The sequence below is a fragment of the Urocampus carinirostris genome, chromosome 15 (genome assembly GCF_059441175.1).
Source record: "Urocampus carinirostris isolate Australia breed hairy pipefish chromosome 15, RoL_Ucar_1.0, whole genome shotgun sequence".
In the NCBI taxonomy this organism is placed as follows: Eukaryota; Metazoa; Chordata; class Actinopteri; order Syngnathiformes; family Syngnathidae; genus Urocampus; species Urocampus carinirostris.
In genome coordinates, this window is record NC_142363.1 from 31,813,098 (window position 1) to 31,823,871 (window position 10,774).

The window sequence follows — 10,774 nt, forward strand, 5'->3', positions numbered from 1 at the left end:
ACTGAGGTTTGCAGACGGACTGACAACAGGGGACAGATAGGAGTGGGTTTAAAGAGGGACAGAGAGCCAATCAGTTGGCGCCATAGGAGCGGGCACAGGTGAGTCAAATCAGTAATCATGACAACATTACGTTGGAGCTTTACATACATTCATTCTCTAACCCGCTGTCGTTGTCCAAGTAATTTAAGGATGATAACATGTAGGTTTAACTGCGTTGTGGTTGAGTGATTTAAAATAAAACGGGGCTCTAGCTGTCCCAGGGAATGAATGGGATGGGAGCCCATCTGACGCCGGCTCTCGCGGCGGCGGCGGGGATAACGGCGGCAGTTGGGTGCGGACCTCCTTTACGGGGGTCTCTTGGCTGACGTCCAAAACCCACCTCCATGCACCCCTGCTCGGAGCCTAAGAGGACCAGGAGAGCATGCGGGTTTCGGTTACACTACGTCCCCTTACCTTTCGGGGCCCCGTAGCCTCTCCTGTCCTTTCGACGCATGGTTTGATCTGTACCTGTCCCAAACCCCCATGCGGTCTTGCTCACGGCCGCCTCAGTCCCACCCTTAGTCCATGCCTGGCCGGGCAAAGGGCCAGTCCCCCCTTGGTGCCAGCGCGGTCCTGCCGCCCTTGCAAACCATGCCTCAGCCGCAGGGTACGCAAAACCTTATTTTTTCGATCATTTCAAGAAAGTTAAAGTTAACAAATAACAAAATTGCATTTCATTAGAAGGCGGCACCGCGGCTGAGTGGTTAGCGTGCCCACAGCAGTTCTGAGGTCATGGATTCAAATCCAGCTATCAGTTTTCCTGTGCAGAGTTTGCATGTTCTCACTGTGCCTGTGGGTTTTTTCCAGGCACTCCGGTTTCCTCCCACATTCCAAGAACATGTATGTCAGGTTAATTGTCCGGTCCAAATTTTCCCTAGGTGTGAATCGTACCGTATGTGTCCGTGTCCCCTGCAGCTGGCTGGCATCTGTTTCAGCGTGCCGCCTGCCCACTGCCCGAATATAGCTGGGATGGGCTCCAGGACCCGGGCGACCCAACTGAGGCTAAGCAGTGCACATTAATATATTTATGAGGTGCTATGATATACTTCAAATATTTTTTTTTTCAAAGCAAAATTTGCATCGTTATTAAATTAAAGTAAAAGCAGTTATTGTTCTACAGAGGTTCAGAATTACCAAAGCTCGTAAAGAATGCCCCTAAAAGATGGAATCTAATTACTAATGCTGCATTCCAGAAAAATGTAAAATCGGATTTCTTGCACTTGGATAGTACCAGATCAGACCTCAAAGCGTTCCATTCCAATGTCAACAGCAAAGTTCCTTATTTTGTTAATGAAAAGACATTTGGACCTCCAGCAAACCTGCCTTCTCGCAAGCGCTCAAGTTGTGGAGAGAAAAAACGACAACTGAGGTCAATAGCGCACACTGTAATTGTGTATATTATATTTTACCATTTGCCATGTGTTTGTCCATGAGCATCTTCATTTTATCGAGTGACGACAGATTGGAGAACTCGATGAAGTCGGTGTACATATTTTTTCTCGAATTTTGAGACCTCTGTCATATTAATGATACTCTTCTAGTCGGAGGTGGGAAAACTCCCACTTCCCACTTTTCTGTAATGCAGCATATGATCTGAGACACCTTTCGCATATTTAAACCAGTTGTCCCTATGCAACAAGTAAATGCAACATAAAAAAAATCCCAAAATGTCATCATTGAGCACAAATTTGGACTACTGAATTTGAAAGACAGCTGCCCCCACTGCACATGCAAGTATGACCTCCTGGGCTCCATTTGCAAGCAGATGTTGCTCAAGACTCAAAAAATGTCAGAGAATGTCGCCCCTTAGTGGTTAAAAACAATCACGCAGGCATACCCAGGCGTCGATTGTGTGTACTGTACAGTAATCCGTTTTGTAATGCTATTAGAATTTGTATTCCATCAGGAAATTTCTGAAACGAATACTTAAATCTCCAACAATTTCTAACGATGATGCCTAGATCATTCTCATATCTGTCGCACTTGTTGAAAATGATCCAAAGAATACGGAAAAAGTCTCCTAATGGTTAGGGAACACATTTATAAAATGTCTTAATCTCATCTGAACATACAAATGCAGTGCAGATTCATTCTACAATATGTATCTTTCTCACTATAGTACTATGTATATTTATAGCTTCTTCTCCCTCTCCGTTATGAAGCAGAAGCCGAATAGGTAAGCGCCTCCAGGGATCTACTCTTTTGCTGCAGACATTCGTCATGGCGGGGCTTAGGGTGTGGTCCAATAGAAAGTCTGCCTGCAGTCCGGCCGACCCTGCTTGTCTGGCTTTTCACAAGATATTCGACTGCAGCAGAGAAGAGGGGAAAAAAAAACGTTTTTATGTGCTGAGTCAGCACAAGCCCGCAGAACGAGCAACTCCTCCGGAAGAAGGATAGATGGCGCCACTTAGCAACTTGTTTGTGTCATCAGAATTTCAAGACTTCAAAAATCCTGTGGCACTGGTCTGCAGATGTAAACATATGGATTATACTAACTAGGGGGACTACAAACCAAACCAGGGCAACAGTCGCACTTGAGTGCCCGCATCCCCAAAACCTGACTGTTGGAACATTATAACCGGAATGTATCAAGTAGAAGCTGAAAAAACGCATTTCTTAATCTGATTATCCCGTTAAGTGATTTACAAGCTTCTTCCAAAAAGCGTGGAGATTCCGGTGCAGGTCTGGAATGTGACTTGGACATGCAATCATTCGCGTAATAATGGATTTGGGATGCTATCTCATGACCAATGTTGTTTACTCTTCACATGCCGCTCCAGTATGCTCCCCTTTCCAGCTGTACCACATCATGTGAGGCACTCATTCACAGCCAACATTTTACATTATAAGCTGAAATGCAGAATAATCGACCAGGTTTCTCCTATTTCAAAACAAAGATGAAAACATTAGGATGCATTGTATTCAAATTAGCCACTCTTACAGTTAAAAAACAAAACTTTAGCAACTACACCATGAGTCTCCATCTTGGTGCCCGCAGGTACCATGTAGCACCTAGAAACACCTCAGTAGCCTGCAGACAGTTTCTGAATATAGCTCAGCAGTGATGAGTAATCGCGATTTTCCGGTAAATTTAAATTTTAACTGACATAATGTTTTAGTGGTTGACTTCCTTCTAATAATTACAAACTGGTAATAACATAGTAATCAGTATTGTCACACTAACACGACTGGCTGTCAAGATGATGCTGTACACCGAAAAGCAACGGCGACTAGATGTGGAAGGTGGTGTATCTGAGTCAGATCAGGAGGCTTCTCCTGCTACTGGTTACCATATAAACCAGTACTATCCGTTTCCTGTGGGGTAGCAAACACCGACCTGAAAAACGGTCTGAAGAGGGATGGGCGCGCCAGTCTGTAGTTGCCCAAGACACACAAGAGTAAGTGATGCCCCTACAAAGAGATCTGTGAGCAGTTAATAACAAAGTAACAACATAGTAATAACATAATTTGTTATTTGAAAACTTTATATGAAAATAGTAAACGCTTTGTGCCGATCAGTAACAAAAAGCAGCTCTCATCTTTAAAAAGTTGGTGGCCCTTGATCTACACTGACCCAATTTGAAAATGATCATCTCACTTTGAAAAAAATGTCTAATTGAAACGAATGCAACATACATTCCATCTCTGAGATTCTAGAAATAAATCATTATTACCCACATTTCCACGCCAAAATTCCCAAACAGAGAGATTCTTCCACATTTAATTTTTCCTTTTAAATTTCCTGACGGTTTCAAAATATTCCATTTAGTCTCACATTCTATATTACGCAATGCTTTTACAATTTCAAGTCGATCCATAATTATATGTATAGTCCTTAGTCGCAAAACGTTTTAAAGAGCTGCACATATAACCATTAAACATACCCGGATCTGAAACCTATATGGGGGCAAGGACAGCCTCATAATCCCCCAAATATTTCTGATTATCATCCCTTAAACATTTAAAGGTAAATTTAACACATGTACTCTCCTAAAATTAAGAATTTTGAACAGTATGATCATCATACCTGTCCACTTATACAATTTTTGGATTTCAATTGCATTGAATTATCATTTGTCAAGAACCAGAACAGGATTAGGACTCAAACGCGTGACGTTCTCACACAAGCCTTTTATTTTACAGGAAATGGGGAGTCATGCACGTTAGCCAGCCGTCTGGCGTGGAAAGACAGGAAGCCAGAGACCGACGAGATTGATTCCATTCGCCCAAGTTGATATCGGACAGATTGGGTCGATACCGGACAGGACTGGACAGACAGGAAAGATAAAAATAAACAGGACAAATAGACAGGAATGAAAACTGGAGGGAATAATAAACAGGACAAAAATAGACGAGAACGAACTGGAAACCAATATTAAACAGGACAAAAATAAACGGGCACAATACCGGACAGAGAATACCAACAGGAAAACAGGACCGGGTCAAAGCCCACGTCTTGCGGGGCAGAGGTTTGTTGACGGACTGACCAGGGAAGCGTGACATCGCTGAGCTTAAAGTAGACGGAAAGCGAATCAGTTAACGAGTGTCTGTCTTGCTGTGAGTAAATAGGTGAGGCGTTGTGTTTGTAAGGTTTATTATCGCTTAATAAGGGAAATTGAAATCATTAATGAGGAGAGCAATTGGCTTAGGTTGACAAGTACGTATCATATTGGACAGAGAACAGAAATAGGGGAGTTCAATCACATTTCCTCAACATGATTTATACAGGAGGATAATTAGGGACACGGTCTCGCCCGTGTGGCGCCTGCGAGCATGCACGGACCGAAGTCACGTGGCAGTCACATGAGACAGCGCATTAACCACATGGAAAAGCATTAGTGATACAAGTTCACGCTCACAAGTATCTACAGTGGTACAGTTCTCAAGTCTTATAGGGTTAACACAGCCATTCTAGTAACTTTGAACTCAACCTTTGCGTCGGGTATAATAATTGGAAACTCAATCAAGTGGATGTTTGCAAATCTCACTAAATGATTCTAAGTGGAGATAATGAACACATACAAGAGGTCTCAGTCTCAGTAAATGGTATTAGCTGGAGCATTTTCACCATCTTTTTTTCCCTGGCAGCCAGCATGCACAATGCAGCTGGTCCTTCGACGATATGCTCTGTCAGGGTTAGGGTTATTATTGCGTTTTCGGGTAAGGTTGAACGATTAATACTGCTTGCTTGATACAAAGCTGTTATTCATGTGATGTCACACCATCAGAGATTGTTAGGAGGAAAAAAATCAGGATAAAACAGAGAAATGAGTTGGAATTTCAAGAAGCTTCATGGACTTTTAACCCCAGCAGCAGACGTCACCTAAGTATTTAGTACAAAAAACTCATTTTGCGATTGGTAATTCCAATGTATTGAACAGGCATGCGTCCGTATTATCGTCAGACATTTTTCAAGGGAATTGTGAACAAATGTAATGACAAATTAAAAAAAAAAGAAAGAAAATTAGCTCTATAACCAGATTATTCCAGAAAGCTTGATAGAAAAAAAAAAACATTTGACGTACAGTTCCAGTGCCTTGACAATAAATCATGGATTTAAACCACTGTAACCAAATGAATGTTGACATGGGGAAGGTCGAGACTGTTACAAATCTACATGACTTATCCACTGTAACACTTTTACATAACTGAGGATAATACTATTTTAACCCAGCTGATAAGATACACAGCCCATGTGACAAACGATACGGTGTACAACACCATCTGAGGCCACATTAGACCCAACAAATAACTGTCAACAGTGCGCAGACGAAAACTGCAGTGGTATGGTCACATCATAAGATCATCAGGATTGGCCGAAATAATTCTCCAGGGCGCAGTTAATATGGCAGGAAAAGAGGAAGACCGAAAAAATAACTGGGCCGGCAACATCATGAATGGACTGGAGCCAACTTTGCCATGACCCAAAAACAGGTGTCCAGAGTTGCGTCCTCATTGGTGATTACACGACCCAGGCGGTCAAGGGATTCCTTAACGTGAACTGTGATAACAATCGGTTAAGCAAACAAGAATGATTGGACAGGATTCAAACCCTGTTAGACATCAGACCTAATTAAGAACTCCTGATGTAAGAGCCATAAGCACAAGATCAGCGGAACTTCATTCACTATTCACACATTCCAATAAATAATTCCTTTTAATGGTAGGTTTTACACAAAATTAATCGACAAAACAACGGCAAACAGCACTGAGCACTGATAAGACTCAAAGGCTAGTTTTTAAAGCAAACAGGGTTCTCCAAGCACAAAAAGATCCAATTGCTAAAAGAATGAAGCAACTTAACAAGAGAAATAGCGTTTAAAATGTCAATAAGATTAGCAATAATTTTAAAAAAGAAATAAAGTCTGAACCAAGTGTTCTGTATACTAATGGGAAAAACACAGATACTGTATGTCTTAAGGCTGATCTGATGCAATAAAAACCAATGAAAATAAATAGTAGAGGATCAACACACCAAAATACCTGGCTGACTGAGCAGAATGAAGCCCAGTTGCCAAAAGTTCCACAACACAAACTGCTGTCCAAACATAAAGGATACAAATACATCTCAGAGTGGGAAAACTCATATGAACAAAATCTGCAAAACCAAGTGATTTAAATGGCTTAACTATTAAGTACCATGATCTTTCAAAAAAAAGAGGACCATTTCCACCTGAAAAGTTTGCACATTAAAAACAGCCAAACACATCAAGTTTAAATAAAAATGTATACAAATATTACTGACCAATCGATAAAATAATGAAAAACTAATAGGTGGTTTGAAAACCAAGAGAACCAAAGAACAATTTCCGAGTATAAGAAACAAAAATATGAAGCCAAAGAAAAATAGTTGATTGATAAGTGGTAACATAACCTCCTTTATAAAGTTTGTAAAAAATTCGCACAGATCAAAATAAAAATGTCCCTAAAAAAACGTCCCTTACAATGCATGTAGTTTTGCAAACCAAAAGGACTTAATGAGTAAGAACTGATCTTTCAATACATGAAAAGTTCCCCACTGATACCTGAAAAAAAAACACAAAAACAAAAAAATAAAATGGAAAAAAATAACCACCAGAGTACAATCTAACAAGCTGTAAAACTAAACTAGTGAACCAAATAAAACATTTCAAATTTCCAAAATATTCCCCAAAATAAAAGGACAAGACTTGGGACGGGCCTGTAAATAGACCTAGATATTTCCTTGCTCACATCCATAAACACGCCATTATGTCACATAAACTTTGTGGTGGGTAAGAGGGGCACGGGGTGTGATAAAACCTCTGCCAAAGTGTAATGTAGCAGACTGATGAGATGCTGAGCTTGCAAGGAAAATGGGTTTTGCTCCAGCTTTGCTGACAGAGTCGATGCTCTTGGATTGACAGCCACAGCCATCCATCAGACTGGCAGGAACACAACAACAAGGTGGGGCTATGGCCACCGAGATACAAGAAAAACTAAAAAATTATGCCTTAGTAGTCAGGAAATGTTACTTGTTTTATAAAATTGAGGCCAAAAATTATGTCTTTGTTTAATTGTCCCCTGTAAGAATTTTAGCTTTCATACTGCAATGATTGAAGTAATGTATGTCCGATTTAAAAAAAAATAGATTTTTGTTCGATTTCTATCATTTTTTAGCGTCTGTGTTGTCATGCATGTCTGGCCTTCTTAGAAAAAGTCGGACAAGGGAACCTGAATTACATTAGCAACGGGACGGTTTCTCAAACTAATCACATTTCAAATTCATCTTTCGAGAGCCACAGCACTGGCCCATCGATGATGGTATGTCTTTTCTGTCCTCTTGTCAATGTCAGAGGAAAGCTTGTTCCAGCCAAATTTGAATAGCAATACAATATACAATATATATATATATATATATATATATATATATATATACAAGATAGCTATTTCCATGCTACCACATTTCTGAAAATGAGATTAGTTGATGCAATTTAACTACTTTACATTGCAGGTTTGAGGGAAGCTGGCTTCCATTTTCTTAACGCTAAACCAAGGTGAGAAAACTATGCCAAGTGGGTTAATTCCTTCACAGGTAAAAAGATGAGGAACTTGTACTAGTTCTTTAACTTTCAGGACCTGATTTGCGATTCCAGTCTAGCCTGAAACTCAAGAAACAACTATGCTTCTTATTAATGTTTACGGAGTATTTATCATTATTTATTGCTGCATATGATAATAATGTACAGTATATTATTATATTCATATAATACACCAAGCACACTTGCAATTGGTGTGAGTTTGACTTTAATGGTTATTTTCATCAAACGGAGCAATTTTAGACTGTCACACCAGTTCCTTTCCTCTGCACCCATAAAATAAAGAGCCTTGAAGAAATTTGCTTTAAAAGTGAGCCAGAAATAAAATGCTGCAAACTATTGGCTCCAGGTGGACACGGGAATTGGGGGTGATGCAAAAATGAAATGATCTCATTCAAACCTCTTGAATGTGCACCGAACGAGAACTGTGTAGATAAAAGCACAGTAATACGCACTGGAAGATATGGGCACAAACGAACTAAAAATACCCATCCTGATCCATAATGATGTCATTTGTTTCCTGAAATACAACACCACTAAAAAGCCATTTGGGAATACCACCAAACCAAGCTAAAAACAAAAGGCAAAACGGGGACCATGCCCAAACTTAAGCTACCTGACACCTGGATTGCCCGTCACCGTCTACCGTTTCCACACACGGCCCATGCTATCGATCCATCAGGCTAATGCACCATCAGGTTCACATGGACATCACTTAGCACTAACAAGCACCCATGTGTCCACTCTCGCTGAGCAGTGAAATACGGCGTTTTTAAGATACGGTCAACATTAAGTAGCAGCAACTGGAGGAACTAAAAGGCATTCTTAAAACAGCAGACATGCCTTAAAGGCAAAACGCAGTTGATCTTTCGTTTCTTCCTTTTGCAAATGATGTGATCGATGGCGCTAACAAAGAAGTCAATCCATTTGTACTGTTTCTGAAACGGCCTAAAAGCCCTGACAGCTACATGATTGCGGTTTCTCCTGGTCTAAAAATAGAAACGATTTTCCTCTCTCCTAGAACAGTACCTCACAGGTTTGCTGATCTGCACCAGGGTCAGCATTTTTTCCACCCTCTACTTGGTTGATCAAAGCCAAAATTATGTTGAACTTCAGGAGATTGTCCTGTCATATTACATTTTTGTAGATCAGCGATTTCTATCATCTTTGCATAGTGTCTTGCAATTAAATCCATTTGTCCCCAACCAAAGGTCCAGGTAGCAAATACAACGCCTCGCAAAAAATATGGAAGCTCTCACTCATTTTATTCTGTATAAAAGATTTTAGACCACAAACATGACGCAATTGAAAGGTAATTCAAATTGCAAGATATTGGCATTCAGCAAAACTCAAATAAATCAAGAAAAACACATTGCAATGGCCTGTAAGTATTACTTTAATAGAGCAAGTGCAGGGAAATAAATACGGAATCACCCAATTCTGAGGAAAATATGGAATCATGAAAAACAGACCATTTTTTTTCAATTTCCACCACAGGTTTTCAATTGGGTTGAGATTTGGGCCATTTGCAGGCCATGACATTGACCGGATGCGTCTTTCACCAAGGAATGCTTTCACAGTTTTTGCTCTGTGGCATGATGCATGGTCATCTTGGAAATTGAGTTCATCATCCCCAAACATTTTTTCAATTTAAGAAAATGTTTGGGGATGATAAGAAAGCTGTCCAAATGTCAATGTAAACTTGTGCATATTTGGCCACAGCCATCTTCGCAGTGCCTTTGCCTGACATGCAGCCCCATATTATTAAGGGGCTGTGGGGTTTTGGATGTTTTCATTGGGAAGTCCTCTTTGTAAATCTCACCGGAACAGCACCATACAAAAGTTTTAGCATCATTACCTTGTCCAATGCAGATTTGCGACTCATCATTGAAGATAACCTTCATTCAGTCATCCACAGTCAATGATTGCCTCTTGTTAGCCTATTGCAGTCTTGTTCTTTTGTGTTTAAGTGACAACGATGGTTTCCTTATAGCTTTCCTATTCCTAGTTGTTTGTCTTGACGCCTACATATCCTACTGTCTACCAAAACGCTTGACTTTAACAAAATTCCCATGCTGTTTGTACTTGGTCCAGATCTTCGATACGTCTGACTGTAAACAGCCCACATCTTTGGCAACCATACGAGCAGAGGTACCATCTTCAAGAAGCTTGACGATCCTGTCTTTGGTCTTAAGAGACATCTCTCTTGTTGGAGCCATGATTCTTTCCAATCCACATAGTCCAGGAGCCCTCCAAGGTGTGATAACTGCACTGTTTTTAACTGCTGACTAACGAGAAGACTTCACCCAAGCCAGATGCCCGATAGGCGTGTCCTTATTTTCTACTCAAAATGCACTGATTCCATATTTCTTTCCCCAGAATTGAGTGTTTCTGTATTTATTTCCCTGCAATTGCTCTTTAAAAGTAACATTTAATGAACATTTCCTTAATTTCTTTTAGTGTTTCTGAATGCCAACTTGTTGCACTTTGGAATGAATATACAATTGTTTCATGTCTGAGATCTGAGGTTTTTTTTCTACAGAATAAAATGTCTGAGCGTTGCCTTCCCCAGGACTGGTGATTCCTTACTTTTAGCTAGGGGTTTTTACAAAGTGTGCCATGGTATAATTTATTTTTTCAACATTTCAATCGATCCAAATGAAGTAGGATGTTATAAA